This window comes from Triturus cristatus, chromosome 12 (assembly GCF_964204655.1).
Source record: "Triturus cristatus chromosome 12, aTriCri1.1, whole genome shotgun sequence".
NCBI lineage: Eukaryota > Metazoa > Chordata > Amphibia > Caudata > Salamandridae > Triturus > Triturus cristatus.
Window position 1 is genome coordinate 225,726,580 of NC_140595.1, and position 24,047 is coordinate 225,750,626.

General features: G+C 50.5%; 1 protein-coding gene across 1 annotated transcript in view; it reads right to left on the minus strand.

The window, feature by feature from the left end:
- The window catches only part of LDHD (lactate dehydrogenase D), a 521,655-nt gene that overhangs the window by 496,875 nt on the left and 733 nt on the right, over positions 1-24,047 (minus strand). The window lies entirely within an intron of this gene.

Genomic DNA, 24,047 nt, shown 5'->3' on the forward strand with positions numbered 1-24,047 from the left:
CGTGCCTGACAGCACAATCTCCTTGATCTATAAAAAGCTTATCAACGACCGGGCAGACCTGTTGACCCACTTGAGGGAGATCTGGGTGGCTGACGGTTTGGAATTAGATGATGAGGACTGGGTCTCGGCAATAGCCTGCCCGAGGGAGGTGGCAATTCCGGACCGTCTTCGGTTCGTACAACTAAAGATACTCCATAGAGTGTATGTCACTGGTCCTCGCCTGATGCGCATGGGTTTCTCCGTGGAAGGGATGTGTAAGCGTGGCTGTGGCTCACTGGGTACTTTCCTTCACGTTATATGGGAATGCCCTGAGGTGGCTCGCTTTTGGCGTCGGGTGCATGCTGTAATGGAAGAGGTCACTCATGTTGCTCTGCTTCCAGAAGCTAGGAGATGCCTGCTGAATGTGTGGGAGCCAAACGATTATAATGTGGCGCAGACGCAGTGGGCGACTTTGGGAAATATGGTGGCTAAACGCAACATCGCACAGTTATGGGGTTCCCAGAGGTCGCCCACGGTCTCGGTGTGGAAGGAGAATATGGATTGGTGCATGTTTAGGGAAAAGACGGTGTATGTAGCGAGAGGCAAGCCTAGGAAATGGACTGGGGTGTGGGGTCCGTGGAATTCTTATCGCGGAGACATCTGTGCCCCTCCTCTGGCTATTGTATTGGATGTCCCTTTGTCCCCCTAGCTGACCATTCCCCATCTGTTAGGTTATGAGTAGGTTACAGTTTGATTTTTCCTCTGTTCCCAGGCCCCCCTCCCTTCTCTGCAGCAGGTCATTGATTTCCTACCCCGGGGAGCGCGTCCTGATACTCACACTGCCTATTGCCTTGTTTGTGTGTAATGTTTATTAGTTTTAAATTGAAAACAGAAACCGTATTTAATATTGTCACTCAACTACTGCTTCTGCCTTCACTGGGAGTAGTGATGGACTGACGGGATCCTCGGATTGACCAATCTGTATAACGGTGAAATGATACGTCTCATGCTAATTAGTGGCCCGCCCAAGGGGTTGTAGGCCCATGTCTGTAACTCTTTGAAGTCAAATAAAGGTTTCTTTTTAAAAAATAAAAATAAAAAAAAAATAAACTTGAGACAGTTTCTTCCCAACAAATTAGAGAGTGGGCTGTTTTGTGCTATATAATTTATCTGTCTCAGGTGAAAGGATGGCGAGGGGCTAGGGTTGGAAACACTAAGGATCAATGTCACAGGAGCCACACGTGCAGTGTTTTTAATGCCCTGACAGAAACAGAAGCAAATGGAACACACGATTATGAGGCATGCTCAAATGCCATAATCTGTAAATAATCGAATTGTACAGTGGAACCAGTCACTAATACGCCATAATGTTACAATTTGAGAAGACTTAAAAAATTAAAGTAACAAAACACCAGTTCTGGATGCACCATGCAAAGAACAGAGCACAGGAGGATGCAAGCTTGAGGGCTTGGGATCTTATTTCAGGAAGAATCATTATGGGGAGCAAAACTCACATGAAACACACAGCAGCAGTCAGGCACAGTCGTCAGTTAGTTGCATTTCTCAGTTGCATAAAGAAAATATGTGTTACACAGACGTTGGGGGTACATGGACAAGGTACTGTTGTTGGTCTCTAGAAGAAGTGAAGCTGCAGCATGGTTCGGGCAAATGGCCCTCTCGTGATCCTCGGGTGCAGAACAGGATGGCGCTCACTGGCTGAGCAGCAATTCACAAGTCTTGGTCTTGACAGTCTATGCTTTGCCCATTTTCCCACTCAAGATGCTTACAGTGAACCTTATTCTGGGAAAATAGGTAGATTGTCTCAACCTGAGTACTCTAGCTCCAGGTTCCTTCAGCTGCTGCAGAATCTCTTTTTAGCAGCAGGCATATGTTCCTTAACTCCTGAAAGGAGGCAGCCACAGATTGTCTCTGAAATGTACCCTCCTCTACGCTGGGGGGCAGAGCTCCGTTGTTGAAACAACTAACACTGGATACATTGGAGACACCAGCCTCTATTCAGTGCTGCGTCACACTGGACATTCTAAATGTTCACTCAAGTTCCATGGCAACCATTTAGAGGTTAACTCTGTTCTCTTCACTATGTGGTTCGTCCTCTTAGCACTAAGCGCAAAATACAGGGGAGGGGCAGGAAGCCACTGTACTGCAATGTGTGTGTGCGCCTTAGATTATGTTTCCAGTCACCAGTCTTTGCAGGTGTTGATATTTGGCCAGGTCACACATTAAAACTGAATCTATAGGGATGGCGATAGAATGAGGTCTAGAAGAATACAGGCCACTTTATCCATGAAACTCTGATGTAATTTGCAGAAAGACTGTAATTGCCTTTTGATGTATTGGTATGGATTGAAGAAATTACATATTAGGAGTGCTGTAATTGGCAGACTATACTACAAGATAAAAGATCTTTCACAGCTCTGCAGTCAGCTGTTTGCCTGCATAGGAAACATAATGAGCAGTGTTTCGTAGTTCTAAACTATAAAATATTATCATTGGTTTTTTTAAAGCACCCCTGTGTCATACGTATTCTACGACTCAAGTAGGACTGTGTATCTGGACAACGTAACCGTCAAAATACGGGGACACACATCATCAGAGTATATTGGCCCAGTTCCTAGCTAGCTCACAGTGTGCCATCTGAACCTCTAACTTTCCAGGGTACCAGATGGTATCTGCAACCTCAGAACATGAGCACTCTAATTCCCCAAGGAAACCATGGAAACAGATCTACCCTTTTGTTGTTACTCAGGCATGCCCGAATGAGACACAAAAATGATATAAATTGACTTTCAAAACATTTATTGAAGCAGTGGTATTCTTGTGTAAAAAGCATGAGCTGCAATTATTAGTAGAATGAAACAAAGCATTATAACCAGCATTGCAAGAATGGTGACAAAGATAAATAGTTCAACCATTATAACGTTACAGTGTTATTATAATTACATTTATACTCCTACCGAATACAACCTACACTATCAAGAGCATAGTGGGAGTACCCTCTACTAGATCTCTTGGGGCAGCCCTTCTTCCCATACCTGTGTATGATTTATTAGGAAGCTGATCCGGTGTAGAGCAGGCTACTGTCTCTTGCAGGATGAAGATAAGTGTCAGCAGGGCTGCATCTTAATCACAGGCTCAGCATTCCAGAATAATCTGTAGAAGTGCTCCTCTGTCAAATTTGACTCAGAGGTTTATTATATAATAAAAGCATTGTTCCAATTGCACTTTGTCAAAGGTGCAGCACTGATATGATTGTTTGTCTTGAGACTCAGAGTTGTTTCCAAATGGGCAACCAAATGCAAGGGCATTGCTTTCAATGTTCCTTAGGCCTTGGACAGAGTGTACAAATGACATGATAAAATGCTTAATAAGAAATATGCTGCATGCAGAACAATTTCTAAGTATGCTAGTGTGTAAGTGCAAGACATGTAGTAAGTCACAGTTTAGAAAAAAGATGAAAAGTTTAAACGTGTAACTAAAATGGACACTTGGGCACTGGATCTGTTACATCTTCCAACACCCACTCCTTGGCCAGATGGAGACTCTTGCTTCAAACTAAAACTTAAAAACTAGTCTTTAAAAAACATTAAAAACTTAATATATAAGCCTAATTATTATCAAATGAATATAAAATCCACTTTAATAATAAAAGCAAATGTAAGCCATAATGCATTAAAAATGCCAATTAAAAACGCAAAATTGTTAAAAATGAATAAAATTGAATTTGCAAGAAAAACAAGGTGCCAAATTAAACATACGGAGCCTCCCAAAATGTTTTGCATGCTCGGAGAGTCGCTAAGATCCAGGAAGAAATCTGCAACCGCAGACCATCTTTCCCCAATGGTCCGGACTGCAAGTTCCAAAGATCAGACATGGGGGTATCCTGCCCAATCAGCAGCCGCTGATTATGTGCCAGCCGGCTGTGTAACCACGGAGGAGGAGACAGGATCCAAGAATCTAGGAGCCGAAGCATCCAGGAATGGCTCATAATAAGCATCCTGTAGCAATGGTAGTCTCATAGGACAGCAGTGGAGTTGGGCACTTAACAAACGCACCTGCAGATCCATATCTATAGATTGAACCAGTGGCATTGCAAGACATAGATCCAGTGCACACTGGAAGCTGCACATTAGACTGTTACAACAAACAAATGATGGACGGAATGCTGACAATGCAGACATTCTCCCCCAGTCAAGAGATCTGGGTTAAATCCATTGTTCTTTTGCCCACTACGCCACCCCAGTTTAGACATGGCCATATGCAAATCAGTCTTGACCCTGTGCCTCATGGGAACAGTCCAGCCCGAACTGCCAAGCCATGTCTTCTCTGGACCGGAATCAAGCATCCTAGGACCGGTTTTTGGCTATCAGCCGTCATCAGCCAGGATAGCTTGACTCCAGTGGCGTAGTGAGCACGGGTCCCACGTCTGGGAATACCCATCCCACTTAGGGTGAACAGCGTTACAACAAACAAATGATGGACGGAATGCTGACAATGCAGACATTCTCCCCCAGTCAAGAGATCTGGGTTAAATCCATCGTTCTTTTGCCCACTACGCCACCCCAGTTTAGACATGGCCATATGCAAATCAGTTTTGACCCTGTGCCTCATGGGAACAGTCCAGCCCGAACTGCCAAGCCATGTCTTCCCTGGACCGGAATCAAGCATCCTAGGACCGGTTTCTGGCTATCAGCCGTCATCAGCCAGGATAGCTTGACTCCAGTGGCGTAGTGAGCATGGGTCCCACGTCTGGGAATACCCATCCCACTTAGGGCGAAAAGCGTTACAACAAACAAATGATGGACGGAATGCTGACAATGCAGACATTCTCCCCCAGTCAAGAGATCTGGGTTAAATCCATCGTTCTTTTGCCCACTACGCCACCCCAGTTTAGACATGGCCATATGCAAATCAGTCTTGACCCTGTGCCTCATGGGAAACAGTCCAGCCCGAACTGCCAAGCCATGTCTTCCCTGGACAGGAATCAAGCATCCTAGGACCGGTTTCTGGCTATCAGCCGTCATCAGCCAGGATAGCTTGACTCCAGTGGCCCCACGTCTGGGAATACCCATCCCACTTAGGGCGAAAAGCGAAAAGCGTTACAACAAACAAATGATGGACGGAATGCTGATGGATTTAACCCAGATCTCTTGACTATGGCCATGTCTAAACTGGGGTGGCGTAGTGGGCAAAAGAACGATGGATTTAACCCATGGCTTGAGAATGTCTGCATTGTCAGCATTCCGTCCATCATTTGTTTGTTGTAAAGCACATTAGACTGTGGCACACTGGCTGTATGCAGTGTAACCATTTAGGTCAAAAGGACAGAGACCAGTTGTCATTCAGTTCCTGAAGTAAAGATACTCCAAAGTACTGTATCATGCGTTCACAACATAGCAGGGCTTGTGGTAGTTCCATCACCATTTGGCCTCGAGGTGGGATATCCATTGCGGAGCAACAAAATAGGACCAAAATTCCAACAATCAGGAATAACAATAGCGGTAAGCCTCCAAATGCACTGGAAACTAAAGAGTGTATAAAGGACGTGATCACTTTGAATACAGTCTGAAACGTGCTGACAAAGCCAGACTCAATTGCTTTAAAAAAGTATATCACTCCAGTTGTATTTGAAGCATTACATATGTGGTTCACAAGTTCACCAAAATGTAGTGGCAGATTTGTGCGCAGTAGTGATGACATTTTGCAAGAGTTTGTAATGGGTAAGGAAGGTTTCAGGCCAATGCATTCTTAGACAAGAAAAGTGTTAATGTTTTGGAAGACAGAAGAGAATTGCAAGAGGAGTTTTTGTTGGAAGTGAGTGAAGTTGGAGATTCTGGAGTGAGAGACCATCCTTTTTGTCGTGACACCATTGATGGAATGCAAGTGCAAATGATGGCTGATTCAGGTGCTTGCTACACATTGGTTGGTAAAGAATGGGTAGGAAAATTTCCCGAAGGGAAAATATGTGCCCCAGACATCAAATTAGTGGCATATGGGAACAAACCTATAGATTATTGGATGGGTACACTGGAATTTCAAGGTGTGAAAACTTTGTCCAAGGTAAAGGTTGCCAGGTACAGGTCAAACTTGTTGGGTTGGCCACAGTAAAGAGAGCTACAGATCCCCCTGGTTCCTAATCACCCAGCCCAAGTGTTGAGGACACTAAACAATGCAAATGTGATTGGTGAGACGAGTGGGAGAATTAATTTCTAGAGATCTTCCAATAGAACCTATGCCTCTTGAAGGGGTTTGCACATAAAATCATTTTAATGGATGGTGCATGTCCTAATGCACATAAGCCTTGTGAAGTACCATTGGTGTTGAGAAAGCCTTAGCCGAAGGAATTACAAAGGTTATGTCAAGAGGGTTTTTAAAATGAAATCGAGGCTTCGGAATGGTTGGCCCCAGTGATTTTAGATGAAAATAATGGAGACTTGCGAATGTGTGTAGATCTGCCTGATCTTAGCAAGTGTATCTGGGTAGATTGGCATCCCCTTCCTAATATCGGTGATAAATTGATATTGATCAAAGGTGCTAAGTTGTTTACTATGCTGGATCTGCCATCTGCGTATCACCAGAACTCATTGCACTGGAGTCAAAGCCTCTCACTTCTTTTATCAGGACTGAGGGGGCATATCGGTTTAAACACATGCCATTTGGCTTGGCATCCATAGCAGCAGTATGTCAGAGAGCCATGCACCAAAAGCTTAAAAAAGAAGACAAAGTGACTTATTTTCAAGATGACATATTGGTGTTTGGGAAAGATATGGAAGAGCATGACGGAGTGTTGAGGAGAGTGTTAGGGACTTTGCAGGGATGTGGATTAACTATCAAGCATGACAAATGTAAAATTGGAGTATAAGATGTGGAATACTTAGGCCATTGGCTGAATGAGCATGGAATGGCTCCCAAATTGAAGCTTGTGAGGGCTATTGAGGAAGCACCATCTGTAAAGAATAAAGGCCAGCCGAAGTTTTTGGGACTTGCGGAATACTACTCCTGCTTTGTTGCGGACAAGGCAGTAGGCAGGAGGAGACTTATGGATAACAATGTTAAATTTGTTTGGAGAGAGGATTGTCAGAAAGAGTTCGAGTTGATTAAAAAAATGCATTGCTTGGGTGCTGTTTTGATGAAAGACAGAGATGGAAAGGAATATACTATTGCTTATGCTTCAAGACCTTTGAGAGGTGCAGAGTTGTCCGATTCCACCGTTAAAAGAGAAGGTTTGGTGTGTTGGTGGGGTGTGTGTCATTTTTGGAAGCTTGTGTGGGGAATCGATTTTGTGATTCACACGGATCCTTGACCTTTGGTGGATGTGCTTACCAGAAAAGGCACTGGTCAGTTTCATCTAGGATGACCAAGTGAGTTTTGAGATTGCTGGAATACACTTTCAGAATGGAATATGTGCCAGGAAAATAGAATGTTATTGCTGATTGTTTGTCAGGGTTACCAGTGAAGAGTGAGGATAGGGTGACTGAATGGAAGGAGGAATGGCTGGTAATGAATGTGGAGACCCTTACTGAGGGTCGGATACCTCATGAGGAATGGGTATAGGCAGGGGGCGCTAGAGGGCGCGCGGCCAAGATGGCTGTGCTCGAGTGAAGCTCCCGAGCACCGGAGCCGTTATCCTCCGCTTCTCCTGTCCGGGACGTGCCTCGGGGTTGCCGATGCTGCCTGCTCCTGCCCGTGAGGTCCCGGCGTTCCTGTGGTGCCTGACTTGGAAGCGGGGCGGCCTCTGACTACGTGCCGCGCCCTTGGGGACCTGCCTGGCGATTGGTGCGAGGCGAGCTGGAGGCGGCGTCTGGCCGCGGGAATCACCCTGCACCGCGGCTTGCCACGAGGCGGCTGGGCCGCACGGCGAGGTGTGGATCGTCTGCTGGCGGACTGGCGCCCTGCGAGGGATTCCCCCGCAACGAAGATACACGGGTAGACTGGCGATCGGCTGCATCGTGACCCTGCCTGTCTATGAGCGCCGAGCCTGCCGGCGCTTGCTGCGGTGGACGACGGTGGCGGCCATGGCGGCTGGAGGCAATGGTGGCGGACATGGGACCCTGCGGCGCCCGAGAGCCCGGTGAGTGACCTGGTGTGGCAGACCCCACTCTGGCTGCGAGGTTGCGGACGGACACCTGGTGAGCGCCTGGCTGCTGCCCCTCGGGGGTGAAGAGGACTGCTGTGGTGGCGGAGGCGACCCTGGAGGGCGTGCTGTGGCCCTGAAAACTGCGCCGGACGGCCGGGATCAGAGTGAGGAGCTTGGGGAGTTGGCCGCTTGCCTGCTGCTGGGTGCGTTGGGGTGGCCGTTGTGGACTAGGCGGAGCGCGGCCTGGAGGGCTTTGGTTGTCGGTTGCCCACGGCTCGCGACGCACTTCCCCCGCCGGTGACGCTGCCCTGCGCCCTGACACCCCTGGCGTTGGCCCGGCTCGTGGCAGTGGGACTGGGGCTGGGGCCCCTTTGATATCAGCATCTGGAGGTGTCTGGAGCCCCAGCCGGCCTCGTGCACCGCTGGACCCTCTGAATGCCATCGGCGCAGCAACTGGCCATGGGGCGGCTCTGGAATAAGCACGCCGAGACCAGGCTGAGGGCGGAAGGTCTGGACGCGGCGCCGGGGCGCTCTGCTGGGACTGTGGCGCCGCCTGCGTCGACTCTGGAGGCCAAAATGGACGCCATGCTGGCAGCGGTCGACCGACTGGGCAATACGCTGGAACAAACTCGAACCTCCCTGGAGTCCCGGATTGACAAAGTCACGGTTGACTTCACCTTGCTCCACGCCGACCATCGCAAGCTGGCGGACACCGTTGCCAGTCATAGTCAGACGCTGCAGGACGTGCAGCCGATAGTGCGCAACCACTCTGCCACTTTGCAGGACCTGCTAGACCGCGTTAACACTCTCGAGGACCGTGCGGAGGATGCGGAGGGCCGCTCTCGGCGCCAGAACAAACCAGGAAAATGGGTGCCCTGACGATAGGGGGTGGCACAGTAATGCTGTTCCCGGACTACACTGCGACCGTTCAGAAGCGGAGGAGCAACTATCTGGAGGTGAAACGCCAGCTCCGTGAACTGCAAATCCAATATTCGCTGCTGTTCCCCTCGCGCCTCAGGGTGGTCACGAAAGACGGGACACGCTTTTTCGACGCCCCGTCTGATGTCTGGGACTGGCTGGAGGAAACGGGCCAACATGGTGGCCCCCGGCCCGCGGACCCGGGACCCGTGGGGCGTAGGGAGAAAAGACTGAGATGACGGAGGCAGAGGGACCGGCGTGGTGGGGCGGAGCCGAGTCCCCCGGCGGCCCCGAGTCCGGAGAGGATGCGCGTGGAGCGGCTGGAGGCCCTTGAAGCGGTGGCCACTCTGGGATCCGTGAGCAGCCAGGGGGACGTGGCGGCTCGCATACACAGTGACACTGAGACTGACCTGTCCTCCTCCCCGTCCATCATGATTCCGGAAGACCAGGTGTTGCCGGAGGTGACCCCCCAGACGGCCGACCTTCTGGGGTGAACTCTTGTCCGATTGCACTGTGTTCAATGCAGGTACCCCGAGGTGGTGGGCGGACTGCTGCGCACTACTCTTGGGGGAGGGGGGCTTCCTGCCTCTATTGCCTCCGGGATTGTGGTTCTGTGGCTCTTTATGCTCCCATGGCTTGGCGGGTTGGGGTGCCGCGGGGGTCACGGGGGCTAGTTGTGCAGTGCGGGTTCCCTTGCACATGAGACGGGGTTGGGAGTCCACGCATGTCTTGGTCGCAGGAAAGCGGGGTGGCGGCGATTCCCACACACACTCCTCTGGGAAGCGGTTGAGCGGTTGGCAGCCCTACAGGTACACGAGGCTCTGACAGGGGTAACATGGGGCTCTTACAAGCCGGGACCAGCGGTATTGCCCTTTAGCCCCTCACTAACACATATTTGACCTGGTAGTTCACAGGCGATTGAGTCTCACATGTTTGGACGAACGCCCGTTCTGGGGTTTGCCCTTGCGGTTATGGAGTTCCTTTTGTTAATCTTACCTTTACTTTTGTCTCTTTGCATTCTGCCGAGTTCTGCAGTTTTCTTGCACACCGTGTTCTTGCAGCAGGCGGTCTGGGTAACAGTACACTTGGTCTCCCCTCCTCCTCCCCCCGGCTGGCACGCTTCGGCCTGTGGGCCTGGCGTTGTCCGCACTCCGCACTGATGGCTGACACTGCAATAGTCACATGGAACATTAGAGGCATGCACACACCGGCCCGCCGATAATCTGTTTTTGCCTACCTGCAGAGGCACAGGATAGGGGTGGCCCTTCTCCAAGAGACACACATGACACGGCCAGAGTTGGACAGACTGCGCACTCGGTGGAGGGGGCAGCTTTTTGGGACCACATATTCGGCGCATGCTCGGGGTACGTTGGTTTGGGTACGGGCGGGCACACCATTCACATGCTCCGAAGTAGTGCTTGATCCTACTGTCCGATACACGTTGGTGCGGGGGAGGCTCAATGGACACTCTGTGCTCCTGGGATCTATCTATGCCCCGAACGTTGAACAGCCCTCGTTCCTTGACCAACTTTCGGTGGCCTTGACCCCATATGTGGGTCTTCCCTGGTTACTGGGTGGGGACTTTAACGCAGTGTTGGACACGAGCCTTGACAGATCCTACCCGCCACTCCGTAACGCGAGGACCCTTACTGATTGGCTGTCGCGATGGGCCCTGCATGACGTCTGGCGTACCTTACATCCCACTGACCGGCTCTATTCATATTACTCGGCGGAGCATGACCTTCACGTCCGCCTTGACAGGGTGGTGAGCTCTCCGTCGCTGGACCCTTTGATAATCCAGGCGGACTACCTGGGCCGGACCCACTCTGACCACAATCCTCTTAGGCTGCGTCCCTGCTGGGATCTGGGGAGACCCCCCATTCCCACATGGCGTTTGCAACCGGCCGCTCTTGAGGACGCGGAGTTTCGGGCTTCGCTCGGCACAGCGGTCGAACAGTTCTTTGACCTCAATGAGGGTACGGCGGGGAGCACGTTGACAGAGTGGGACGCGCACAAATCTACCATGCGGGGACACTGCCTGGGAGCGACGGGGAATATCCGTAAGCAGCTTACGTTACTGCTCACCGCGTTGGAAAATCGGCTAATGGCATGCGAACGCCATGGCGAGGGAGGGGGTCGTGACTCGACCAGACTGGCCCAGCTCCGGGCACGCCATGCTGAGCTGCTGGAGAGATTGCGGTGCCATAACTACGCTGCCCATTCGGCACGGGTCCACGCCACGTATGATAGGGCGGGGCGGTTGCTGGCCTGGTTGATCAGGCAGGAATCGGGCATAGCCTCCATCCGTGGATCGGACGAGACACTGGTGCCACGCAGCGGGAGATCCATCAGATACTCACAGCGCACTACAAAGCCTTGTACACTTCAGTGGGGCGTCGGCAGGCGCAGGATCTCGATCTGTTCCTGGGGGCCGCCGGCCTCCCCACGATTCCGGATGCCCACCAGGAAACGTTAGAAGGTCCCCTCACTCTGGAGGAGATAGGGGAAGCGGTGGCCTCACTGGCTTCTGGCAAGGCGCCTGGGCCGGATGGTCTCCCGGCAGAATACTACAAGGCATATCGGGAATCTCTGGTGCCCAGACTGCACGCGTTAGATCTCACGGCCCTTGAGGAAGCTACCCTGCCTACCTGATCTCTTTACCCAAGCCAGGGCGTGATCCTACTAATCTAGGGTCCTATCGCCCCCTCGCCCTCCTCAACACAGATTATAAAATCCTGGCCAAGGTCCTGGCGGAGCGGCTGGCCCCCACTGTGCCTGTACTGGTGCACAGGGACCAGAATGGGTTCGTGCCGAAACGCAGCACTTCGCTTAATCTCCGCCGGTTCTTCCGTGTTGCCGCGCATGGCGCACAGCATTGGCCGCGAGCGGGCTGTTTAGTGTTAGACCTTGAAAAAGCCTTCGATTGCCTTGAGTGGGGGTATCTGGTGGCGGCATTATCGCACTATGGCCTAGGCCTCGGGTTCCTACAAATGGCGGCGCTCCTCTACAAGAATCCTGTGGTCCGGGTGAGAACCGGCCCATACATCTCTGAGGCCATCCCGGTTGGCCGAGGTACCAGGCAGGGGTGCCCTCTCTCGCCCCTCCTTTTTGCGCTCGCCATAGAGCCCTTAGCGGCCACCCTGCGGCGGGTGTTGACGGATGGCATTCCCATGGGCGATACCACCCACCAGGTCTCCTTATACGCGGATGACCTTCTGATCTTCGTACGGGACGTGGCGAACATTTCAGGGGACCTTGAGCGGGTTCTCACGGAATTTGCAGCGCTATCCGGGTTGAGGGTGAATGCGGCCAAGTCGTGCCTTTACCCGTTCTGTGCTGATGCTCTGGATCCCCGGTTTCATCTAGGGGGTGTGCCTGTCAGGTGGCAGCCGGACACCTTCCGTTACCTGGGCATCCAGGTGTATAGGCGGCCAGCTGACCTGGTGGAGGGCAACTTGGGCAGGGCGGTAACGGCGATCAGGGCCCAGATGCGTTTCTGGGGCACCCTCCCTCTCGCGGTCAAAGGCCGCATTGCACTGGTCAAAATGGTGGCCCTGCCCAGACTCCTCTACTACTTTGCTAACCTGCCGATCTACATCCCGGCGTCCTTCTTCGCCACCCTGGAGCGCTCCCTCGGGGATTTTGTATGGGGCAGCGCACGCCACAGAGTGGCGCTCTCTAAGTTATACCTCCCCACGGGTCAGGGGGGACTCGCGATGCCGTGCTTTGCGCACTATTACCTAGCAGCGCAGCTGCAATGGGTGGCCGACAGAGAGAGGGATGACACGGCGTCCACGGAGCAGCCGCTCCCCCTGGCGGATATCATAGCGTCGTTCCACCCGACGGCCAGAATGGTCAAGCCGGGTCCCCTTCTTGTGGCAGTGGCCTACAAGTGCTATCGGCGTGCCCTCTACTTGACCCGGTCGCATACCCCGTACGCTCCCGCCATGCCAATTGAGGGTTCGCCTAGAGGTCGGGGAATACTGCGCTCGACGGAGCTTGCGGAATGGCACGCGGCGGATATCTGCACACTAGGGGACCTCCACCGCGATGGTGCGCTTATCCCGTTCGCTCAACTAGCGGAGGAGACGGGGTTACCAGTCGGTCAGTTCCTCCATCACCACTCGCTAATCGCGACACTGACGAACCGGTGGGGTGCTCTTCAGGAGGAGTCGGCACAGCACCTCATGATGCAGTACCTCTATGTCATGGGACGGTGCAGTCACATGATTCGTTGGTTCGCGGCCTCCCTGCGCACACAGGTGGCGACGGACCTGTCTCCTTTACGTGGTAAGTGGGAGGTGGATCTGGATCGCCCCATGGCCGACAAGGAATGGAGGGATGCGTTGCGGGGACCCACGCGGGTTCCCAGGAAATTGCGGTTTCGCCAAATTCAGTATTTCATACTGCACAGAGCATATCTCACTCCCGACTCTATCAACAGCTATTTCCATCGCGCGGACGCGGACTGCCCACGCTGCAGGGCTCTGGATGCTGGACTGGTGCAGATGTTATGGAGTTGGCCAGCGCTAGACTCGTACTGGCGGACGGTGCATGGAGCGTTAAGTACCTGTGCCGGCCCGCTGGTGCGGCGGGAATGGCCGGCCTGTTTGTTACACTTGTTTCGTAGAACTCCCCCCACGAAGGTTGCCTGTCGCTTCTTCGACCTGGGTCTGATCGTGGCGAAGCGGTTAATCACTAAGCGCTGGAAGGCGGCTGAACCCCCCCGAGCGCGGGCGTGGCGGAGTTCCCTGCTGGTGTGGGCGGGGGCGGAGGGTACGGCCCTTTTGCGGGAAGAAACGTTGGGCCTTAGACGCACACCTATAGCGGATCAGTGGGACGCACACTTACAGGCCCTGATGCAGCTGGATGGGGATGCCCTGGGACTCTGTGGGGCAAGTACTGCGGAGGCACTCCCTGAGGAGGAGGGGAACGGAGGTGAGCCTAGGGGACCTAATTTGGGGACTGGTGGGGAGGTCCTCGTCGAGCCGGGCAGATGTGCAGACATTGACAATTGCCTTTAATGGAACTGTATGTAATGAGAGGTGGGGGCCGGGTGGGGAGGGGTGGACTGGGGGAGGTACCTTGGGGGTCATGTGGTTGAAGACCGAACCTGCTGCTGCTGTTATGCTGGGCTTCTATTGTTTTGCCCTTTTTCTTTTCGATGTTCTATGGATCTGTTTAAATGTGGGCGGTGGTCCTGAGACCTATCAGTTTATCTTGCTTCGCCCACGGGGGTGGCGTTTGAGTAACTGACTCATTGCCTGTGAGATGTTCCATTTATGACTTATGCTATGTCTATATTAACGAAATGCCAATAAACAGATTTCATAATAATAATGAGGAATGGGTATAGGCAGTCAAGGAGGATACCCCATTGAAAGAAGTTAAGAAGTTTATGTCAAAGGGATAGACAGCCAAAGGCAAAGCTTCTGATAAGGCAGAGTCATTCAGAAATGTTAGTACAGAGTTATCAGTAACTTTTGAGATATTTCTCAGCGGTGAGTTACTGGTCATACAGGAGGTGCTGAGAAATCGTATAGTGAGATTGGCACACAAAGGTCATGCTGGCAGGAGTGCAACCAAGAGTAGGGTTAGATTGGCTTATTGGCGGCCAGGATTAGACAAAGATGCAGAAAGAGCAGAATGTATACCACACGTGTGGAGTGACAAGTTGCAAAAGACGGTGAAATATTCCCCAGCTGAAGTGGACATAAGGGATGCCTCCTGGAAGAAACTGGGTTTGGACATCTCTAGTTCATTCAGAGTGTTGGATTTTTGTCCTAAATTTGCCCTGGTGGCCATAGATTATTATTCCTGATGGCCAGAAGTAAAATCTACTGATCATGTGACTACTCAAGATGTGATTAAATTCTTGGAGGCATTAAGGCACCTGAGCAGATGTTAACTGACAATGGAGTGCAGATTGCTTCACAATAAATTAAGGAATTCTTGGGAACCTATTGTGTGCAGCACATCAGGACCTCAGTTTATTAACCTCAGAGCAATGGACTTGTGGAGAGGCGGAACAGGATGTTAAAGGAGGGTTTACAACTGGCGCTGAGTCAAGGTTATCAGTGAAGGAATGCGGTAGGAAAATTGGTGTGAGCCTATTGCAGAATGACCAACAGTGTTCCAGAAAAAGTGCAGTTCGAACTTATGCATGGAGAGAAAGCAAGAGGGTCGATGTCCAAAGGAGTTGAGAGAAAAAGATGGCCAGAATATGTTGACGGTTTGAAAAATGGATTGAAAGTTGGAGAGTGAGTGTGTGTGTGTGTGTGAGGAAAGGAAGTAGGGAAGACAAAGGTTTGGCTACATTTTCAGACCTTTTACAGATTATAAGGGTGTATCCACACACGTGGTAATGTGAGGAATTGCAAAAAAGAGTGAAAATTGCATTGTTTGTTGAAAGATGATGGGATCAATGGGGATACAAAACGGAGTGTGAGGGATGACAGGATGCGAATAGGACAAAGAGATGAATTACAGGATGGTGATCTGATTCATAAGAGGAAGTAAGAGGAATGTGGTGGCATTCATGCAAATGAAAGGGTCAGACAAAGGCTTGTTTGGCATGAGAAGTATGTGATGGTGAGAAGCAACCCTGTTTGGTTGGTTTGCAAACTATGTTAGGCATGTTGTCTTCAAGTTTAAGTGAAATGCTCATTAACAATTGAAAAGATGTTACATTATATTGTACTCACATGTGTTTAGCATATTCATTATTTTTCTATGTTTTATTTTTATTGAGTTTGGTTGATTAATATAAGGAGGGAGATGTGTTATATCTAGACTCGTAGGAGTCCACCTCACGAGACACGCAGTGTGAGGCTCTACTCCGCACGGCATGTTGTGGGGATTTGGAAAAGAGAATGTGGGAAAAGACAACCATTGAGATGCTGGCTGGCAGCTCCCTCCTGATGTTCATGATGCTTGTAATAAACTGTGTTACCTGCATTATCCAGATCAGCTCGTCTTTTCACTCGCATTGACACAGGAGCTTCTTTTTGTCCCGTCCTCTCCTCTTTCTGTGCGTGCTGTCTGCCACATGAAACCCTTGCTGATGACTCATCTGAGGCCATCCGCTTACATTGCCGCTTTCTTGCAGCGGCCCCATATACGCACATAGTGTGCGGTTGGACCGCTGCTATCTCCCCTATTGCTATCTCCCCGCTCACGCTGCTAGTCACAGCACTGCCCGCTGCCTCTAGAAAGGTGCTCCAGCCCCCCAGCAGCTATCTCTGCCCTTTGTGGCACTGTTTCAGCAGTTGGGCCGCTGAGACCTGCACCGCATCATTATCCTGCCTACCCCCGCAGAGGACGCCCCCCTTCTTACCCCCCCAGGAGGGGGCGCTCGCTTGGCAATAAAACAGCCCCATCTACTTACCCCTTCTACTGCCAACACCGACACACACCATTTTCACGGCGGCAAACAGGCAACCATGGAATCGGCCACACTTGCGGACGCCTGACATGCCGGGTGGGCCGCACTCAGTAAAGCATCGCCTCCTACCACCAGATCAAGGAGCCCAGCCTCCCAGAGAAGCGGCATCGCCTTCACTACTTTTGCCATGTTTTGCCAGATTGGAGCAGGAAAAATTGGAGACTGGCTGTTAGAAATGGGGGTCTCTAGTTGGTAGAGGTAAGTACCTTTGTCCAAATAGGGACCCTTCATCCTAGTCAGGATAAGGGAGTTACACTCCTAAAATAACCCCTGCTCACCTCCTTGGTAGCTTGGCCTGAGCAGTCAGGCTTATCTTAGAGGCAGTGTGTAAAGCAATTGCACATAACCAACAGTAATACAGTGTAAGCGCTACAAAAGGACACCACACCAGTTTAGAAAAATATCCAATATTTTTATATACTTAAGACAAGACCAAAAACGATAAAAATCCCCAATACAGTATTCAGAAATCTTCAGTTATCCAAATAACCTTGGAAAACAGTTCCTTGATGTTGATAGCTCCCACTGGGGGTATCACGGCATCGTGAACAAACAAATCCAAACCGTTCTGGCTGACCACGGCGTTGCAGGCAAGCTACGGTGTTAGGAAGACCCGTAAAACAGTACCTTTAGAAATGCAGGGCGTCGGTGACTTCTCGTTGAGCTTCCGAAAGCACGGCGTCTGCAGGTGTCGGTTTCGAAGGTCGGTGCAGGAGTCGTCGGGCCCTTGAAGTCACACATGTTGCAGATCGAACTCCTCTCTATTGAAGTCAGGAACGCAGGCGTCGGGGGCTGCGGTGCGGTGGCCTCAGGTCGCGGTGCGAGCAGCGGCTCGGTGGCAGCATCAGATGGCGTCGTTGGTGAGACCTGGGTCGCGGTGCGAAGTGAATGCGGTGCTCGTCGCGGTGCTGGCAGGTCACGGTCAAAGCAGCGGCGGCGTCGTTGCTGAAGCGCTGTCGTCGGCAGACGAACTGGAATCGATGGCGCCGGCGACGGTAGGCCAAGGCTGCGGTGCGGGATGAGGGCGGTGCATCGTGTAGCTTTACGAGCGGAGCCCTCAAACGGTGCGAGCAGTGGCTTGGTGGCGGTGTCAGCAGGCGTCGCCGGTGAGACCAGGGTCACGGCGCGGCGGTGCCCTCTGCGGTGGCTTCAGGACACGGAGTCAGCAGCGGTGTCGTAGATGGCGTCGGGTTTCTTTTTCTTCGGTTGCATATTATATTCATTGTACCCAAGGATTTATTCCTTCTTTGTGGGTTCCTAGACATGTCAACCCACAGCAGACCCTGGTAAGTGCTATTGCCTACCCTGGGGTTTCACTAGCGTATATACATGTCCGTGCTGCCCTGATATACCCGACCTTGGCACGCCATGACCGCGCGCGCTCCCACTGCCCCGTGCTCACCAATGGTTGACACTGTCCCCCTGCACTTCTTCCGATTTCCACAATTGTTCTCTTCAGCCTCTCGATTTTTTCGCTTCACTTGTTTTTTGATAAGTGGTTAACTTTGCTCTCCATGCGTCTGCTCAGGAAGCCCTTTCTCCTTTTTTCATCCATTGCAGTTTAATAATTTAACCTTTATTTAATGTATGAATCGTTTCGATACTTTCGTTGAATATCATGCTCTCAATATCTTTCAGTTCAAGGAGTTCATTCCCTTGACTCTCCGCACCCTTCATTTATTGTGCCGTCCATTGTGAGCTGGGACCTATGGTTGATAACATGTTTTTCCCCCCTGTAGATTCTTCTTGCTCACACTCTTGTTGTCCTGATGATAACCTCTAACAAATGAGATCGAAACGCCGTTAAATTCTCTCTACAACCAAAACTCCTTCATTGCATTGAATTAATTGGAGTTTTGTTTGTCTGTTGTCAATGTGATGTATTTTTAAAGGTCACCAACACTTCACTTCACACACCTTCCCTATTTGTGCGAGCACCTGAACTACACCCTGTAGATAAGTGATCTACCTCTATCTCAAGACCTTGGAGAAACACACAAAAGTAGATCGCAGAAAGTTCAGTCCAGTCCTTTCACTGCCCAAGACAGAAGCAGCCACTGCATGCCAACACAGCAAAGCACTCAGCAAAGTGGTAGTTCCTCCTCACAGCTTCTCCAGCTCTTCTTCTTGGCAGTCTTCTTGGTCCAAAAGAATTCTAAAGTTCAGGAGTTTGGGCTCCACTTTTTATAGCCCAAAATCAGTTGTCCTCTCAGGCAGAGAGTGTCTGTGCCCAGCCAGAAACAGTTCTGCCCTCCCTGGTGTGGCTTCCTGGCAGGAGGTAGAGACAGCATTGTCAGAGGCAGACCAGGCCCATTCAGGTGCAAGGAAATCTCCTCCCCCGACTCTAAATGCAGCCCAGGTCTAGCCCTTTCCTGACACACCTAGACTATCCGGATCTACTCCTGCTCCCCAGCCCCAGCCCCTGTCATCCAAAATCCAGACAGTTAATCCACAAACCCAGCAGAGGCCTGCTGGATGGCTGAGGAAGAAAATACCTACTTTCTAAATGTGGTATTTTCAAACACAGAATGTAAAAATCACTTTCACTAAAATATGCATCTTTAGATTCTGAGTTCAGGCATGCTAAACTTTATTTTCCTACCTAGTTCATGGGGCCTGTTATTTGTATAAGGTGTTATAAACAAACTCCCCATTCTGTCTTATGGGGAACAGGTAGCCTTGCAATAGTGAAAAACGAAATTGGCAGTAATTCACTATCAGGACATGCCACACACACCAGGGTGTGTCCTATCTTTCACATACACTGCACCCTGCCCACAGGGGTATGTTGGGCCTACCTTAGGGGTGACTGACATGGAAAAAAGGGAAGGTTAGAGCCTGGCAAGTGGGTACACTTTCTAAGTCGACATGACAGTACCAGACTGCACACAGGATCTGAAATGGCAGGCCAGAGTTACATTTACGGGCTGTTTGTATGGGTGGCACAATCCAGTGCTGCAGCCCACTAAAAGCATTTGATTTACAGGCCCTTGCATGCTCAGTGCACTTTACTAGGGACTGAGACATAAATCAAATAGGCCAATCATGGAAACACCAATCCATACCACAATTTACAACAGGAGCACTTGCACTGTACCACTGATCAGCAGTGAGACAAGTTCGCAGAAACACTAAGCCAGCACAAACAGCGTCAAAACCGGGAGGTCAGAAAGTAAAAACTCAGGGGAAACATGCCAAAAGATGCCTAGTCTAACAGTGGCAAATTGTTTTGGATTGGAGTGTGGCAGAATGGAGTGGAGCAGATTGTTCTGGAATGGAGTAGGGCAGATTTTTTGGATTGAAGTGGGTCAGATGGTTTTGAATTGGAGTAGGGCAAATTGTTTTGGATTGGAGTGGGGCACATTGTTTTGGATTGGAGTTAGGCAGATTGGAGAGGGGCAGATTGTTGTGTATGTGAGTAGGGCAGATTGGAGTGGGTTGGATTGGATTGGAGCAGATTAGAGTGGGGCAGATTGGAGTGGGACAGGTTGTTTTAGATTGGAGTGGGGCAGATTGGAGTGTGGGACACTGGAGAGGGGAAGATTGTTTTGGATTGGAGTGGGTCGGATTAGGGTGGGGCAGATTGGAGTGGGCGGATTGGAGTGGGCCAGATTAGATTAGGCCCGATTGGAGATGGACAGAGTTAGGGGGGCAGATTTGAGTGCTCCAGATTGGAGTGGAGCAGATTAGAGTGGAGCAGATTAGAGTGGAGCAGATTAGAGTGGGGCAGATTAGAGTGGGGCAGAATAGAGTGGGGCAGAATAGAGTGGGGCAGAATAGAGTGGGGCAGAATAGAGTGGGGCAGAATAGAGTGGGGCAGAATAGAGTGGGGCAGAATAGAGTGGGGCAGAATAGAGTGGGGCAGAATAGAGTGGGGCAGAATAGAGTGGGGCAGAATAGAGTGGGGCAGATTAGAGTGGGGCAGAATAGAGTGGGGCAGAATAGAGTGGGGCAGAATAGAGTGGGGCAGAATAGAGTGGGGCAGAATAGAGTGGGGCAGAATAGAGTGGGGCAGAATAGAGTGGGGCAGAATAGAGTGGGGCAGAATAGAGTGGGCAGAATAGAGTGGGCAGAATAGAGTGGGGCAGATTAGAGTGGGGCAGATTAGAGTGGGGCAGATTAGAGTGGGGCAAAATAGAGTGGGGCAAAATAGATTGGGGCAAAATAGAGTGGGGCAAAATAGAGTGGGGCAAAATAGAGTGGGGCAAAATAGAGTGGGGCAGATTAGAGTGGGGCAGATTAGAGTGGGGCAGATTAGAGTGGGGCAGACTAAAGTGGGGCAGACTAAAGTGGGGCAGACTAAAGTGGGGCAGATTAGAGTGGATTGGAGCAGGGCAAATTGGAGTGGGGGAATAAGTGTGGGGCAGATTGGAGAGGGGGGTTTGTTTTGGAGTGGAGTAGACTGGAGTGTGGCAGATTGGAGTGGGATGAAATGGAGTGGGACAGATTGTTTTGGATTGGAGTGGGGCAGATAGCAGTGGGTGGATTGGAGTGGGCCAGATTGTTTTGGATTTGAGTGGGGCAGATAGTTTTGGATTGGCATTGGGAAGATTGATTTGGAATGGAGTGGGGAAGATTGTTTATGATTGGAGTGTGGCAGATTGTTTTTGGATTGGACTGGGGTGGATTGGAGTGGTGTAGGTTGTTTTGGATTAGACTGGGGCAGGTATGAGGGGGTGGACTGGGGTGGGGAAGATTGATTTGGTTTGAAGTGGGGAGATAGGAGTGGGTGGATTGGAGTGGGGCAGATTGTTTTGGATTGGAGTGGAGCAGAATGTTTTATGATGAAGGTGGGGAAGATTGTTTTAGACTGGAGTGGGGCAGATTGTTTTGGATTGGAGTTGGTCAAATTGGAGTGGGGCAGATTGTTTTGGATTGGAGTGGGGCAGATTGTTTTGGATTGCAGTGGGGCAGAATGTTTTAGATTTGGGGTGGGGCAGAATATTTAACTGGAGTGTGGAAGATTATTTTGCATTGGAATGGAGCAGATTGGAGTGGGGCAGATTGTTTTGGATTATAGTGGAGCAGATTGGAGTGGGAATGTATTGGACCGGGGCAGATTGTTTTGGATTGAAGTGGGGCAGATATCAGTGGACAGATAGAAGTGGGGCAGATTGTTTTGGATCAGAAAGGGGCAAATAGGATGGGGGAGATTGAAGAGGGCAGATTGATTTGAATTGGAGTGTGGCAGATTGTTTTGGATTATAGGAGGGCAGGTTGTTTTGGATTGGAGTAGGGTAGATTTGAGTGGGGCAGATTGTTTTGAATTGGAGTGGGGCACATTGTTTTTGATTGATGTAGGGCAGACTTGGGTAGGGTGGGTTGGGAGAATTGGAATGTGGTGGATTTGAGTGGAATTGGATTGACGTGAGTGATTTGTATTTGAGTGGGATGAAATGCATTGGTCTTGGGTTAATTGGATTGAGTGGGGTGGATTGAGGTGGGTGGATTGGTGTGGATTTAAAATACATTTTTGCAATTTTGTTTGTCCTGTTGGGAAGGTTTTGCTAGTCACACGCCTTCTGTGCGCAGGGCACAAGAAGTTTAAAAAAAACAAAATAGTACCTCAATCACGTCAGTAGCAGCGGACGGGCACTGATTAAGTTGAACCAATTAGCGCTTGGTCTCTGCTCCATGGAGAGGAACGAAAATGATGCTAGGCTTGCAGTGCCGAATTATGAGGCTGTAAAGAAGAGCACCACGCAAACCAAAAATGGTAAGCAACAGACAGGCTCCAAGCCCTTCTTTGTTAACAACAGCATCTTGCATGCTTGACCCTAAAAACTGTGAAATCTTTGCTCAATTATTTTTTATGCACTTTTGTTCCGCAATGTGTACCCAGCAAACACAGTAACTGTAATGCAGTAGTTGCCCCTTCATTATCGCTCATGACATAACTCAAATGGATCTAGAGAAGTGAGATGTGGTAGGTAAAATATGGTTGGCAGAAAGAGTGTGATTCAAGATGGCTACCTCTGGAAATGCGGTAGGGTGGCAACCAAAGGCCTCATTTATGGTGTTGCCGTAGGCTAGTGCAGCAAGTCATCTTGATGCGCAGCCTTACATCAAAGTGAAAGGGGAGTAATGTACCATATTTTTCCAATGCAGTGCATTCCTGTCCTTTCCCCCAGGACTGGCGCCATTTCGGCAGCCTAGTGCCAACGCAGCCAGCCTTGCACCATGGTGTAAGGGTGCCTGTGTTGTCGGCAGGATTGTTTTTGTGTGTGCAAGAAAGGGCACCTTCCTGCACAAAAGCAATCCTGAGAGGTGTTTTCCTCTTTATTTGTGTGCTGCAGATTGCAGCACACATGGAAAGAGGAATAAACGAGGAGAAATAAAGTTATTTCTCCCCTTGTTACGCCTCACTTCGGGAGGCATAAAGTTTTGGTGCTTCCCCAGGTTTACATGGTCCATGGGTGTTGATTGGGAACACCCACCTCAACGCACATGGAACACCTCGCGAGCGCAGAGTAAGGCAACACAGCGATTTGCGCTGCCTTGCTTTATGCATAGTGGCTTTGCATGGCCTCATAGAAATGATTTTGTGATTTGTGCCGCCTGAGCATCACAAAAAGTGATGCTCTGGTGAAGAAATGAGCTCATAAATATGCCCCCAAGTTTTGTATGCAGGTATTTGACAGGTAACTGCTGTTCTGTGTTTGCCAACTAAGGACCTCATTACAATGGCGGACGGACTTCAGTCCATCTGCAATCATTTCAGATTTGGGACCGGCCGCCTATGATGCGGCCTCCCCACAATCCGAATTACGATGCGACCGCCACCACGGCGGTTGCTGCACCTATTTTTTGCATTGTGGCGGGGATGCCGTCAGCAGCCCCCGCTGCAATACAAAATACTGTATGCAGACACAACCCTGCACTACGTGGCAAGCACCATGCAGTGACTGCCACATGGTGCAGGGATATGTAGGGGGGCACAATAGGTGCCCCCCAGGATCATGTCCCTGCATCAGGGATTAAGGGGGGGCCACTAGGGGACCCAAATCTGTTTCCTTCATCTGCTTTGCGGTGGGTTGACCGCCACAGTACAACCAGTGGAAAGGGATATCATAATCTCTACAGCGGTGCCTGGCAGGCACCGCCGCAATTCGGGGCTGTACATTTGGTCCGAAGAACGGTCGCATTTGATCTGCCCTTCTGGACCATGGCGGTCAATCTTTCCGACCGCCACACTTCCCCCCGCCATCATAATATGGCTAGGGGAAAATCGCATTGCAATGGCGGATGGACCACCACTGACAGCCAGTCGGTGGCGGAACCGCGGCCACCGTAATGAGGCCCTAAACTTGCGCTGCCTACCGAGGATTGACAAAGGCATGAGTTCACTCAATTTTATGTTCTAATTTTGGTCCTACATGAGGCTTGGGACTGCTACCTGAATGACTTCTTCTCATAATAACTCCCAGTTCAAGTTTGAGGCTAAACAAACTCGGAGGAATCGTCTGCTCAACTTGAATTGCACAATCGATTTTTAGGCCGTCATTCGTTGCAAAAAGTTACATATTAAAATAATGCCCCCCTCAAAAGTTTATGAAAAAGTGTTTCACTAACAGAAAATGTGAAGAACAGGAAACCGGTATCATTGTTAAT